This window comes from Centropristis striata, chromosome 22 (assembly GCF_030273125.1).
Source record: "Centropristis striata isolate RG_2023a ecotype Rhode Island chromosome 22, C.striata_1.0, whole genome shotgun sequence".
In the NCBI taxonomy this organism is placed as follows: domain Eukaryota; kingdom Metazoa; phylum Chordata; class Actinopteri; order Perciformes; family Serranidae; genus Centropristis; species Centropristis striata.
In genome coordinates, this window is record NC_081538.1 from 11,277,085 (window position 1) to 11,293,161 (window position 16,077).

At 39.9% G+C, this 16,077-nt stretch overlaps 1 non-coding gene across 1 annotated transcript; it reads left to right on the forward strand.

Annotated features, from left to right (window-relative positions):
* The first annotated feature begins 11,065 nt into the window (after positions 1 to 11,065).
* trnav-cac (transfer RNA valine (anticodon CAC)) lies at positions 11,066 to 11,138 on the forward strand. Its single transcript has one exon. It is a non-coding gene; the product is annotated as a tRNA-Val (tRNA).
* The last annotated feature ends 4,939 nt before the right edge of the window (positions 11,139 to 16,077 follow it).

A 16,077-nucleotide genomic window follows, 5' to 3' on the forward strand; every position in this document is an offset into this window, starting at 1 on the left:
GATCCTCCTATAGTCTGAGCTATGGAAACTCTCGGCACGGCACTGATGCAACCTTTAGTGTTGACTGTGCTCTCATGATGCCACACACACACACACACACACACACATACACCATCCATCCATCCATACCTCCAAAGATCCTTGACGGAACAAGTCAAGCGGAGGTCCTTTAACGTTATGGTCCCTATTGCTCTTGTTAATCTGTCCGACGTGACAGCCACAATAATGCCTTTTCCCCCGAGCGCCCTGTGTGTGTTTAAAATATTGCAGTTAGAGAAGTGCAAAGAGGGACCAAATAATGTACACAAGGCCCCAGAGACAAGTTGGGGCCCCTACACTCACAAACACACATCCATCCTGACAATGCATTCATCGCAGACATCACATTAACCCTGCTTCCCTCTGGACCTCCACCATTAGCAGGCCTAAAAACCCCCCTCCTCTCTCCGTACTCCCTCCTTTTTTCCTTGATGTGTCTTTGCCACTTCGGGCTGCAAGGGGCCTTTTTGTCTCCTCTCTTGTTCATAAGCCGGGGACTTTGGGGGGGATCATGCACCACGAACATGTTGGGAGAAAGCATCTCATTACACTCTACATGAGCTGATAGGTCCCAGCTGGATTACTAACATGTTAGTTTTACAAAGCAGCGCATATTTCGGAACGCAGTCGCAAAAATAATGGGTAGGTGGGTTAAAGAGCGAGAGAAAGAGCCGCAGAGAAGGAAGTGCAGAGGTTAAAGATGATAAGATGAAACAGGAATAACCCCCACGGGAAGACTGGGTTATATCTCAGCTACCGATCTAATAGGATTCAGCAGAGAGACATAGATTACAATAAAGCAATAAAAACATTAAAAGGAATAAAAGCAATAAAAATAGAGTTGGCGACAGAGGAAAACATGGGAAAGAGGCTTTGTGTTTTAAAAAAAAAGAAGATTAAAAAGACAAATAATTTCCTCTTTGAAAGAACAACCCCCTTTGTCTTTTACTTTCCATCTCCACTGCTACAGTCAGCAAAGCACAAATGAAAGCAACCCAGAGAAAAAAATCACACAATTAATTAAACCAATTTGATGCTACTAACGGGAGGCTCTAGCGAGGGGTATAACTGACCCTACGCTAATTGTCGCTACCGGTTCATTAAATGGTTTTACACAGCGCCATGTGACAGCACGGAGTTTCTTTGGAGATGCTAATAAACAGAATTCATTACAGAAACAATAGGAAAGCAGTAATTAGCCAGATTCACTACCCTAACAGAGTGCTGGAGAATGTTAATTTATTCAGCTGATGAATTACAAACAGCAAGGGGCCACAAAAATGAGATCAAGATGTCTGCGTGGCTCTCTACACTGGAGACATGCTAACAACATGTTTATCTTTGTTTGTCTAATAAGATGATTTCAAATACATTACAAATGTCATATTACTGTATTTCTTTGTATATTTAAAATGTTAATAGACATTTAGAGTTCTATTATCAATATTATTTTTAGTTTAATGAAAATCAGTGATTCTTCTTCATGTACCTTCATGTACAAATCGTTAACTCACACATGAAAAATTGCATTTTTACCTTCTTTTTTTTTTTTAACATTACAGCACTTTTCTTTGGCATTATTTGCATGGGTGTCATTTATGATGGGGACACTGTAGACATGTCACCACTACCTGATTATAAACCCTAATGTATTTTTTGGCTAGACCTGCCCTGCATAGCCAACATGATCACCAATTTCCGCCATTAACACTACCCATCACTGTCTAAAAACATAAATATTGGTCCTATTTTTGCTGCTTCTACAAACGACCGATGGGGTCGTTCTTGAGGGGAGACCAGTCTGGCATAGCAGCCTGATCGGTTCAATTAAAAGGCATTGACCTTGAGTGATTTATGTTGGCATAGCCTACTGGTTAGGTGATGAGACTTCAACAAATTAGGTACTGGTACCTCATGTGAGCATGGACAGCTGGCCAGTCCAAGAGCTTGAATGCGATGCATGGTGAGTCTCGCCGAGAAATTCATTATACAGGCAGCAAAATACGACCCATATTTATGTTTTAGACTGTGATGCGTAGTTTCAATGGCAGAAGTTGGAGATCATGTTGGCTATGCAGGGCAGGTCTTGCAAAATTTCAGTAGGGTTCATAATCAGGTAATGGTGACATGTCTACAGTGTCCCCGGCATAAATGACACCCATGCAAATAATGCCAAAGAAAAGTGCTGGATTGTAATGTTAAAGAAAAGGTAAAAATGCAATTTTTCATGTCCCCAGTGTCCGCATCATAAATGACACCCAAATAATTTGGCAAATAATGCCAAAGAAAAGTGCTGGATTTGTAATGTTTTTAAAAAAATGCAATTTTTTACCATTTTTAATGTATGAATTAATGGAAAGTCTCACCAAGAAATCCATTGGGATTCATAATAATGCGTCCCCAACACTGTTTGAAATGGCTGATTTTATTCCAGTCCGCATTATTTTTCAAAAGACTTCTGAAAAATAGCTTGAACCAAGAAATTTCAACTAACCAATGAGGACCGTAGAGTCTGTGCTTCAGAAATAGGTTGGTGTGTGGGCTGGTCTTCACCACTTTTCAACACCTTTGCTCACGCCCTTGGTTATTTGACCTCTATAATCCAATTTATTTTTTTATTGTGCATTATGTAAAATAGGTGAAATGCACTTTCTTTTCATCCGACATCTTATTTCTTTTCCTTTTCTAATGGTGTTGAAGTATTTCTGCCTCTTCCCCTCTTTTTCTTCCAACACTTTGAGGTTGAAATCACTTTGAGCTGCAAATTATCACATCGTTTCCCCACCCTGCTGTTATTTATGCATAAATTAATACTCTACCTACAGTAATTTGTGATTTATATCTGGTAAAGGCTGAGGACTGTCAATGTATACCAAACAAATGCAGATCTTTATTGCTGCTGTTGAAGATGTGACAGATGCATACCCCCACACCACAATCATTCTGCTTGTCTATTCGGGAAATAACACTCAGAAAACATCTATTGTTACCTAATATGCAATTTAATGCAGAGCATACAGTCATTTAACATGTTTACTGTGAATGTCATCTCCATTTCAGTGCAGCAACATGATGCAGTATTTACATTTCAATAAAAATCCACCACACCATGCACTCAGTGCTGCGAGCCAGTGTGGAGCTACATTTATAGCCCCTATGGACCAATATGAGCCCACTATATAATTCAATATTAGGCCAATAAACATACTGTACAATAACCTGAGATCAGTGTAATCACAAGCGTCTCCTCTTCAAATTGCACCATATCAGCGAATATTAGCATCCACATAACATTATGATCTGAGAGCCGCGCCCCAGGTCCCATAAAACTATTAGCAAGGTATCATGCTGATGATGCCTGCAACCCCAGGGGTAAAAACATCTGCTGGTGTGTGAGAGACAAAGAGAGAAATCATGAAACAGAAAGAATGTGACAGTAGGAGAAATATGCACATTAGATGCACATAGAAGCTGATGTTGGCCATGCCAGTGCGGGTGACAACATCTGTGTATGTGTGTGACGGATACACACATGTACACATACACACACATGGAGAGACGTATAGAGGAAGCCACATGGTTCCAAGCCCATTAAGCTGCTCATTAGAGAGCCAGTCACAGATGGTGCTGCTCTTTACACCACACTGGAAATGGCCTTAGAAAGCTTCCCATAGTCCCCTACAGCTATACCGTCCCTGTCCCACCCTCCCACACACACACACACACACACACACACACACACACACACACCCTCCACTCCTGAGGCCTACTGTAATATGTACAGTAGGTACATGTGTGTGGGTGTGCATATATTTATATATATTCATACCACACCATAAACACAGGTGTGCAGTTGGAGGAGCTGTACTTTCAACCTAACTTCATTACATCATCATCCTAACATCATTTTAATGAAGTAGTTAAGTCATTTTTTTCTATGAACTTTGTATTGTGATTGAAAATCATTTTGAGGTGATAAAAATAGATTTTCAGGCTATATTCATTTGAAATTTTGGATATTTTATATATATTTATTCATTTATTTATTAACACATTTTTTCCTAGAGGGCAAAAACTTCATAAGTAAATGATTGATCACTCATTGAACGGAAACATGACATTATTAACTGCTTTCTGGCTTTCATCATTTTAAAGCAACTTCAAGAAGTTTGGAATATTTTATATTATTATTATTATTATTATTATTATTATTATTATTATTATTATTATATATATTTTTAAGGCTTTCGTCATTTTAAAGCAAGTTTAAGAAAGTTTGAATACTTTATATTATTATTATTATAATTATATATTTTTTTCAGGCTTTCATCATTTTAAAGCAACTTGAAGAAAGTTTTAATATTTTATTATAATATATATTTTATTATTATTATTATATATTATTGTTAATATTATTATTGTTATTATAATATATATCTATTTTTTCTGGCTTTCGTCATTTTAAAGCAACTTTAAGTAAGTTTTAATATTTTATATTAAATCTTGGACTACACTTGCACTAGTTCTTCTCTAGTCTTGGCAACCACTCAATGACAGCGCTCATTCACAAATTCACACACACTATCAAACATTCACACACGCTCCTAAAAACATTTATTTCTTGCCTCTGTAGCCAGTGTTATATTACTTAAATCTATGTTAGTTAGGTTAGTAGTCTGTTATTTGAGGATGGTGAGCAGGAGTCCTCTTAAGGCCTTTAGTCCACTCTAATAACAGACAGCCCCCTGAGTTGAAATGGAGTTCAATACTCTGGTACGGTATCGATGGTTGCTGCAGAAAAACTCCTCACCAGAAAAAAAGTTAGTATTTTTAGTATAGATGCACATTTTCATTTTTGGCGCCTACTTTTGGCAGTCCACCAACAGCAGAAACATGACCATTACAGGCCAATATTGTCCAACTCCTTTATCTCAATCTCAAGGCATCTCCTAATTTGGTCCTTGAGGCTTCAGGGTGGAAACACGATGCCGACTGTATCTGTGACAGACGGCGAGAAGAGAAAAGAGCCGTCATGGGTCTCCTCAGAGCAGGACTCAGAGGGGAAAACGGGGCTAAACATCTTAACCTAGATAATTCCCCAGCCAAACAGCTGGCCCTCGCACCGCTGGCAGACTCGGCGAGATTGGACATATGCTCTCATTTCTGTCACTGTCCGCTCCATAAAGTTGATGTATCGTCTTAGGGAGAGTGCGGCTTGAGTGTGTATCTCTACTGTATATGTGTGTGTGTTTGTGTGTGTGCATTTAAGTGGTGTGCGATCGGTGTGATGTTTATGTGTTTGCAGGCGACAGATGTTTCATGCCTCTGCTATAGATCTCTCGTTTTGTCTGCCTGTCTGTCACAAATGAAACACCTCTATTAAATGCTGTGATGAGACAATGAAAGGCTGATGTACAGTCGCCAGCTCTATCAGAAATGACATTCCTCATCTGCTCCATGCTTCGCTTGAGAGCCCAGCAGTCTCTATATCGCCCCATATCTCCTCCTACAACCTGCTCCCCTCGCTTTCTACCGTTTGCATACATTTTTTTTCTCCCCTGTCCCCTTTGCTTTATCTCTTTTCTCCCTCTTGATCGATATATCCCTCACCCTCTCTTTCCCCACCTGTCTGTCTCTCTGACAGCTTCTTTCTCTCTGTCTCCTCCCAGCACCGCTGCCTGTGTGGCCTATGGGAGAGCAATATCAGCCTTCTGTCTCTCTCTGCGATGTCTGTCCCCAGGGCAAGCAGCTGTGATGGGGGCCTAATGCACTATTGATCCCTGTCACCTCTCAGAATATACCTGCTGATGCACACATGGGCACACTCACATGCACATACACACATACACAGACCCTATAGAGCTCAATGTAACTCTGCAGTGTGCAACTAAATACATGTAAGATATATAAAACACAAGGTTAGATGAAATAAACACAGTCTATAACTATATCCGCCTATATAACAGTAAAAAATGACCCATGCTACTAATGTTTGACCCCACAAGTGCTTTGACACGACACTATTATAATAGCAGGACATTATTGCTCTTCACAGCACACACACATTGACACACAGTTACAATATGTAACCTCATGTCAGAGATGTAAGGAACAGGATCGCCTTTAATCTTTTTCATCATTCATTTCTATCTTTTATTTTCCTCTCAGCCTTTTAATCTCCAGTTAGGAGCGATAGGGCAGATAAAAGCATCAATAGCTCGGCTTTATGGACGAGCCATATAACACCGTACCAATGTATACTCAAACAGAATACTAGCCGAGGCTACTAAATGTTGTTTAGCCCAGTTCATTCTGTTGCAGCTGTTGGATGTCAGCGTTTCACTTTCTGCCTCTGAGAAATTCCTCTTCTTTTGGGATTAAAACTTACTTTAAAACATTGTTTACCTCCTTCAACCAAAAGGCCATGAAAACTTTTAAGTCTGTGCTCCAAATGTAAAATAAAAGAGGAGAGGTCCAAGACAACTTCCTTGCGGCACACCACAAGTTAAGTTACTGCTATTAGATAAACTGCCATTATAGTAAACTCTCTGTGTTCTAGCAAAGAGATAGCTCTTAATCAAGGTAATGACAATGTGTGTAAACCCATAAGAAATAAGCTTTCCAATCAACAACTCATGATCTATGAAATCAAAAGCAGCACTGAAGTCTAGCATAACAGCAGCTACTACCTTTGAGTCATCAATTTCCCTTAACCAGTCATCCGTCATCTGTGTCAGTGCTGTGCTAGTTGAGTATCCTTGTCTGTATGCATGCTGGTATTTGGTGGTAAGTCCATTTGAAGTGAAATAGTCCTGTATCTCAACATAAATAACTTTTTCCATAATTTTACTTAGTACAGGAAGAATACTTATAGGGCGACTATTGGGTCCACTATAAGTTGATCTACTATCCTTGGGCAAAGGAATAATTTTACCCTCTTTCCACAGTCCAGGACACTTTCCAGTTAACAAACATCTATTTAATTTATGGCATATAGGCCCTGAAATGTGATTAGCAGCCAGCTTCAGTATCTTACTATCTAGGTTGTCAGTGCCTGCCGAACCATAGGCAGGGAGGGACTCCAACAACCTCCTGACCTCTTCAGTGTTAACACATTGGAATTCAAAAGTACATTTCTTATCCTTCATTATTACATTATTTATTTAGTTAAAAGTGTTGGCATTTGTGCAGCACATATTCTGCCTTAATTTGTGAACTTTACTTGTAAAAAAGTTATTAAAATAGTTAGCAATCTCTAGTGGCTTATACCAAAGTTGTTTACCATCATGTTGCACATTAATTATTCTCAGCTTATAATATTCCTTCTTTTTACTTTTGTTCAATTTAGTCACCATATTTCTCAATTTACAATAATCAAGTCTATCCTCAGCAGAACAAGATGTTGCCAACACTCTTTTAGCTTCATCTCTTTTTTTCATTAAACATTTAATCCCCTCATCAACCCAAGGGGCAATTCTAGATTTCACTGTAAACTCCTTCATGGGAGTATGTCTATTTACAATTTCCATAAAAACATTCATGAATTCATTTAAAGAAATCTCGGGGTCATCAGCTGTATACACACCATTCCAGTCAATTTTTCCAACATCAACTAAAAAATTGTTTTCAATGAATCTCTTGTATGTCCTTTTGAATATAATTTTAGGACCTGTTTTTGGAATCTTTGATTTTCTTACAGTTGCTATAATATTGTGATCCCTGAATCCAACTGGTAGAGAAACTGGCTTTGAACAGTGCTCCGGGACATTGGTGTAAATATGATCAATGCATGTGGAAGAAGTATGTCCTGCATAATTAGTGACGACTCTTGTTGGCATAGAAACTATTTGTGACAAATTACAAGCTTTATCCGATGATGATAACTTTTTCCTCAAGGAACAATTACTATCTAGCCAGTCAGTATTCATGTCCCCAAGCAAGTAAATTTCACTCTTTGAACCAGCAACTCTGTCAATCATATCACACACATCATTAAAGTACTGAGAATTTGCTCCAGGAGGCCTGTAGCAGCAGCCAACCAATATTGGTTTAAAGTGAGCTAGATGTATTTGAACCCACAGTGCTTCTACATTATTACACATAAGATCCTGACACAATTTTGAAGGAAGATGACTTTGTATGTAAGGCCTTTTTCAGACTGCTAGCCAAAATCAGATTTTTAGCCCATCCAGATTCGAACTGGATGGCTCTTTTGAAGTCTGAACAGTCACAAATCACATGAAATCCGATTTTTGCGAACCGGATCGAAACCACCTTCCGGAGGTAGTTTCAGATCGCATTTGGACAGATGCGTCGCAGTCTGAACCACTCCAAACACTCAGATCGGTTTTGACTGTCCGTGACGTCACTCTACGCGGCACGCGTAGTGCCGGCAGCGCGGAGACGAGGTGTCCACTGGCAGCCGCGCCCGACTGTATCATGCGGCCCGACGGGGGTGTCTATCCGCCCGGTTTCTCCCCTGGTGCGTCTGAGATGTTCTGCATCTCTACTGGACAGTGATAAGGCCAATATACTGAGGTGACCTGCCTCCCTCATGTTTGTTGTTGTTGCTCTTGTCGCTGTCGCAATTATATGACGTCTGACGCAGTTACGACGTCAGACGCTCTGACGCTGTTACTATAGCAACCTGTCAGATCAGTCAATAATGTGGCCCAGTCTGAACAGAGCCATATCCGATTTGGAACCTTGCTAAAAACAGTGTGGACAGTCAGCCCTAAAAATCTGATTTGAGTAGGAATCTGATTTGAGTCAGATTCGCCTGCAGTCTGAACGCAGCCTAAATAGCCACTCCCCCTCTGTCCCCTATCTGTCTCTGTCCTTTCTGAATAAAGAAAAGAGTAACCCTCTAATGATACCACTGGGTCAAGAATGAAAGAGTCGAAATGAGTCTCAGTCAATGCAAGTATGTGAATGGTGTTTGCTTGCACTAGGCTGTTCAATTCCTGAATCTTGTTCCTGACACTACACACATTTATGTGAGCAATCACCAAGCCTTCGTTAGGAAGATTTAAAGAGTTCAAGTTCATGTTCATAACTTAAATCAAAATAAGACTTACAGTCACTGTGGCCAGCCATGTTTGGGTTAGGCCTACGAACCCCCAGACTTGTCTGCATTTCCCTCTCCAACTCCTTTGTTTGGGGGTCGGGAGGCAGGATGGACAATGATTGGGTTCATAGGATTATGATCTGTGGAAAGGAGATCACACTATGTGTGTTTCCCTAATTATGTCCATAACAAGGAGGAGGCTGGGTCTTGTTTAGATGTAGGAAAGTTTTGCAATAAAATACATTCATACATTATATTTAGTACACTCATTGGTATGTATGAGTTCCCTTGGATTAATCGTGATGTCAGCAGTAACTCATAAATATTGCATTAAATGTAGAATATGTAATTTTCTGCTGTTAGGGATCTCTCATGCAAAAGAATAACAAAAGACAGAGTTTGGTCCAGTCAGCCTGTCCTGGTTAGGATACCTTCAGTGTTCATCGTTCAGGAGGTGTTTACCAGGAGCTGAATTATCCTCAGAAACAAATATAGACCGAGTGATTTTAACCAGTAAAAACACTAAATAAAGCAGTTTAACTTAAAATCTGTGTTTTTTTAATGCTGCTTCGCACACAGCTGCTAACTAAAATCAAAATGTATAACACTAAGAAACCAACCAATATCAACAGATAAAATCTTTCAATACCAATACAACATCTTTCTTAAATGAAAGGAGCGGCTTTGGAAACTTTGAATATAAAACAAAAGCCACAGAGAGAATGAGAGAGAAAGTTTATTCACATTATTTTTCTCTAAATATAACATCATCATCTTAATTTCTCACAACAAAAACAAATTTAAAAAAGCATGAAAATTGAAAAAAAGCCCCAAGATGGTAATGAAAAACACACAATTATATCCTTTAAGCTCATCATAGGATCCTCTAATGTGCCATACGATAATTTAACATAATAAAGCTCATTATAGCTCCATGCTTACATTGAAGTGTAACCAATTTGCATTAACGCTTTGTTCCAAGTATCTTTCCCTTTGTCTCCGATCCATCTCAGGCTGAGAAATAATACCTCTAAACCCATGAGAGAACACCATATCAGGGAAGATTCCTATTTATCCCATATAGTATGTTATAGTAATCCAGCTGTCTCACACAAAAAGGATGTATAGCTTCCACAAAATAGGAATCCTAATGAAATATGACGTGCACGTGTATGAGATTTCTGAGATTTACTCCCTTTAGTCCTCATTGAATGGAAGGTGGGAGGAATAATCCATTGTCTTTCCATTGTTTCCATGTTAAAGACGAGAGCGAACACTGAGGCTGAATACATAACGCCGAAGGATGGGGAATAGTTTCATTTCTCAACATGCTCCCACGCTGGATGAATGTGAGGCGACGCCTTAAGAGACACGGAGGTGTGTGATCCAAACTGATTGATAATCTACCACAGGGTAGGAGACACAATGTATGCACGAACATGCTCTCTGTCCCATTGCACTTCTCTGACAGAAATATCCATGCGTGATTTAAACCTGCAGCTAGTTGTTTTTATTATTGATTATTGTAACGATTCCTTTTCTGTGTGACAAAACGCTTTGCTTGCATTGTCTTTAACTCAAGCTGGATTGTCAATCATGTTAAAACAAGTGGTCGAGGAGTGGAACATATTCCCTGTCACTGGTTTTACAATTGCCAATTATTGTCTGGTTTATAGGTTAAATGTCAGAAAACTGTCAGTCCTAATTTTCCAGAGATGAAGGTGCTCAGTTCTCCAAGCCATATGACTCCATAGGCTGTTTGTTCTCACTTCAAATATGTCCCACAGGAGGATGTTCAAAATAAGCGCCCTTACCGCTTTCATTCCTCAAACCTAAATGTAACGGTCACTTTTTTAAACCAACCAAGTGTTGTGAAACAATTGCATTTACTGTAAGTTTAGGCAAAAAAACTACATGCTCATGGTAAGGAAAGAAATGGACATGATTGGGATAGCAACAGTTTCTGTAGTGTAGTGGTTATCACGTTTGCCTCACACGCGAAAGGTCCCCGGTTTGAAACCGGGCGGAAACACATTTCTTTGGAAAAGCGTTTTGTCACACTGGAAAGGAATCGTTACAATAATCAATAATAAAAACAACTAGCTGCAGGTTTAAATCACGCATGGATATTTCTGTCAGAGAAGTGCAATGGGACAGAGAGCATGTTCGTGCATACATTGTGTCTCCTACCCTGTGGTAGATTATCAATCAGTTTGGATCACACACCTCCGTGCCTCTTAAGGCGTCGCCTCACATTCATCCAGCGTGGGAGCTTGTTGAGAAATGAAACTATTCCCCATCCTTCGGCGTTATGTATTCAGCCTCAGTGTTCGCTCTCGTCTTTAACATACAATGGAAAGACAATGGATTATTCCTCCCACCTCCCACCAACTGGCTCAGTTGGTAGAGTTGGTTGTTCGATCCCTGACCGTCGCACCCAACATGCCGAAGTATCCTTGAGCAAGATACTGAACCCCAAATTGCTCCCGATGCTGCGTTCATCGGTGTGAGAATGAATTCCCAATGGTGGCAGGTGGGACCGTTTAGGGTAGCCTCTGCCACCAGTATGAATGTGTGTGTGAAAGGGTGAATGAGCGCAGTCTGTAGTGTAAAGCGCTTTGAGTGGTCACAAAGCGACTAGAAAAGCGCTATATAAGTGCAGGTCCATTTACCATTTACCATTACATGATTAGGTGCAGCAAAGTATAGTTACAAAAGTAAAATAAATGGAAGTAATTACCGGAAATGAGGCAGCTACGTAAATGAAGTATATTATACCTTACATTATTTCTAATTACAACGTGGACTTTTGGTTTCACTTGGGACGTGAACATCTGTCACCCACTTCCACCTTGGCGTCTTTTATATTTACTGCAGCCACTAGGGGGCACCATTAAATACAAATGCAAATATGGGTCATTTTAATCTGCTGTGGCCCAGTTGGTAGTCATCTTCGGATCGGAAGGTTGGTGGTTCGATCCCCGACCATTGCAGCTTACATGTCGAAGTATCCTTGAGCAAGATACTGAAACCCAAATTGCTCCTAATGCCGCGTTCATCGGTGCATGAATGAATCCAATGATTCCATGATGATGGCAGGTGGCACCAGTGTGCCCTGGTAGCCTCGGCCACCAGTATGAAAGTGTGTATGAATGGGTGAATGAGCGTAGTGTGTATTGTAAATCGCTTTGGATAAAATCGCTATATAAGTGCACCCCATTTACCATTTATGTATGAATGACATTTGGGGTGGTTTTTGGGAGCAGGACAGTCTCCTTTAACCCCTGTAAGTTCCTCCTCATTTTAATGAGAATTGTGGGTTGTGGGCAGTAGATTTTTAGGGGGAGATAGCAGGTTAACAATAAATGCCATATAGAAGTGGTGAATATCATCTGAAAGTTAGGTAACTGAAGATTCATTTGAGAGCACTCAGCACTGTGTGTTGGGTTGTTCTAGTCATAAATCTCTCATAAATATGACTTAATTAATCAATACGTTAAACCTATTAAGAGGTATAAGGGTTCAGAACATTGTGGCACATGTGGCTTTCTGAAGTCCATTTCCATGTTCATATTTGTCTAGTTTCATAAACTATCTTCTCTGTAACTGTAAGATTAAGCCCGATACAGTCCAGTGACTGTACCACCAGCAGGCCAATGAGCCCAATGTACCACAGGCTTGACATCGGAACGCCAAGGGGTTAAATCTCTCATTATGTCCGATTAACAGCCCAAAACCTATATTTTAATATGACCCACAGATGCAATTCTTAATCTAGCGCCCCTACTGTTGGCAGGAGGTCAACACGCCCTCATACTACAATGAAATGGTGAGAGAACATGTGGTAAAGTTTTGAAAAGGTCCCATTTGGTTTAGGAAAAGTTAAAATAAGTAAGTTTATGACATAGCTACATGTCCTGTTGATTGAATAATCCAATAAATGACTAATAATTTATAATTTAGTCCTACTTTACTTCTTACCTCTCCTTGACCTCATCCATACCTTGCATTATCATGGGATCCAGATGATATTAAACTGTGGGCCTGGTATTAAAATGTTTTGTAAGTTGTTATTTTAAAGTGCAGTTGCTATTTGTAGTTGCTTGCAAAATGTAAATCAGCAACAACAAGTCAATGGGATTTATCCTCTGGGAACCATAAAGGTCTTTGTACAATTTATTGGCAATACATCTAATAGTTGTTGAGACAGTTCAGCGGTATTTCAGTTTGGATAGTAAATGTATTTTACAAATGTACATTTACATGCACGATGTCTATCTGGTCATGTGATGAATGTGTAAACGAAACATGCATCGTCTGCTCCTTCTGTCTGTCACTCTCCGTCTCAGTTGCTCGGCTCTTTCTGATGGATGACTCTTAGTCATCGTCTGCAGAGATCAGTATACAGTCTGGGCATCCCTCAGCCGCGCTGAATTAATGGCCGCTGGGAGTGCAGCTATGGAGCCTCGGGATCAATACATCAGGCCAATACAAGATGCTGAGAAAGAAACACTCCCCCTGTGGCTGTGCTTAAAAAGTGTGTGTATGTTAGTTTGTGCCTCCCTCTGTGTTTTTGTGTCCATGGATTTGTCTATTCTGTGCGCTTGCATGTCAGCATCAGGGTATATCTGTGTTATTGTGTGAGTCTTACAGGTCGACACTCTGTTGACACAGACAAATCAAAAGCCCCGGCTTCGCCTAATGCCCACTTTCCCTCGTCAGCGTCTTCCTGGCATAGACGGCAAATCATTACCTCTCTGTTTCCTCTGCCTTCTCTCCCTTTATTCCTTCTATTCTGTCTATCCAAAGTGCTGTTGTGGCAGTATGTGGGATTAATTAGTAAACAGAAAGTGCTAAGTGGAAAATCTTTGCAGCGACAGACACAGTTTGGTTACAATGATTGATGGAGAAGGTGTTGTTGCTCATTAATGAACTTCGGAGAAGATGCTGGGAAAAGATTTTTGATTTTTTTTTCCTGTGTGCACGCCAAGGGCTTACTCACAGCCACTGCAAAAACATGTCGAATAAAGAGAAAAGGGTTAGGCTTTGTATTATTGCTCATGTATATACTGTGTCATTTCATGTGTTCTAGAAAGAAAGATACTTTTACATCAGTTTTATTTGGAAAAAACTGTTGAGGAACAAGTCTTTTTAAAATTATCTTATTAAGTAAAACAGACCTCACAAACATATCCCAGGCATCAGAGTAACAAATATAACCTAACCCCCAACATTTAAAATGATTTATCTGTGATAAGAGGGGCTTCAGGCTCACAATGGTCACTAACTGTGGCTTAAAAATGTTGTTTTTTAATTCAAAAAGTTTCAAAATCCATAACTGAAACAGACTGTTAAGTTTTTTTGCTGCTCCCTCTGGTGCTCCAGGTGGCAACATTTGATCTTTTCACCCCAAAATGGCCTGTCACGTTGGAATAAAGCAATATGACTGCAAAACAGCAATGTTATATAATAATAAAAGTCTAGAAAGTTCAATCTTATGAGCACAATAGAATTAATATACAGGCTGTTGATTAATGATCAGGTAGAAACTCTTCTTCCATTATTCATTTACAGTGAGAACTCCTTCACACACCACTGAAATGAAGTAATTGAAATGCTTTGCACTGTGGAGACACACCCACAGTCCTGGTACTGTTCTAATATAAACCCCTATAGAGAGATACTGTATATGACTCATACAGGATCAAGACGCAGGGTCTGTATTTTCCCATCATCCTTGTGCACACACACGTCAACACACAAGTATTTGAACGTGAGGTGCAAGTTTGTTTACATTTCCACTTTCCGAGTGCTCGGCTGCTTCCCGTTGACCACGCAGGGATGGAAATCCCTACTGAGCACGTGCAGTAGATGTTTACTCTGCTCCTGTGTTTACTACCTGGCTCCTATAGGACATGAGAGAGGGGAAGTGGGATAAGGCACACACATGAACTTCCAAAACCTATTTATGCACATTCACACATGAGCACACATATAAACACACACAGCGCTCTGGCGGTGCGTTCAGGTTCCAGCTACATGGGGCTTGTTTGTTTGGTTTCCACTGCAGAGAAAATCAAGTTCAAATGCTGCTGACTGTTTAGTTACACACATAACCAAACACACGAGTGAGGAGGTGTGCGTAATTACCCAAACACACACACACACACACACACACACACCTTTTGTATGTTCAGTGAGCACAGATTGTTACACCGCCTGGCTGGTATCAGGGGGACTTTTTTTTTTGACAAATTGTTCACTCCAATTAATAACTAGAGGCCTCAAATGACACATTCCCCCCCACAAATTAATTGTGTAGCAGTAGCAAGTAAAATTACAGGTTTTTATGGAGAGTCATTTCAGGAGGAGTACCCAGAGTTTTATCATCAGGCAAACAGCTTTAATAGCCTACTTTGCAATAAATCCAATGTGGTGAGCAGTTATGAAGATATGTTTTAGTTGGTTTTTTTTTTTAACCTTAAGCTAAAATAATGCCAAATCCCATCAACAATAAATACATAGAAACAGAAGTCAGATATGACCATGGTCTAGGTGAATCCTCAATTCTGATTGGGTGCAGGGTGTCCATTAACTCCTGAGAATGGACCAGTAATTCCAATTAAACTGTCCGATCACCATTTTAAATTAATATGCTGGCTAGCAATACCATAGCAACTATACTACTACCATAAGTGGATGATTAATCAAAAATATTTTTGTTATGCAGATTACCATCTAATTGATATTTGTATATTTATTACATGAATACAAAGTAATAAAAGGGACAGCTGCGCTGTTTGCTGGCCCGCTGCCAATTCTTCTGCCTTCTGCTTAAGGGGGCTTTACGTGATTAGGCATTATTAATTCACTTGATGAAGGCAGCTTCTGACCGTGGTGCTTACCTGGTGTGCATTTGCTTTCTGACTCATCACTAGCAGTGTAACTACACAAGGTGGCCTGAGGGAACA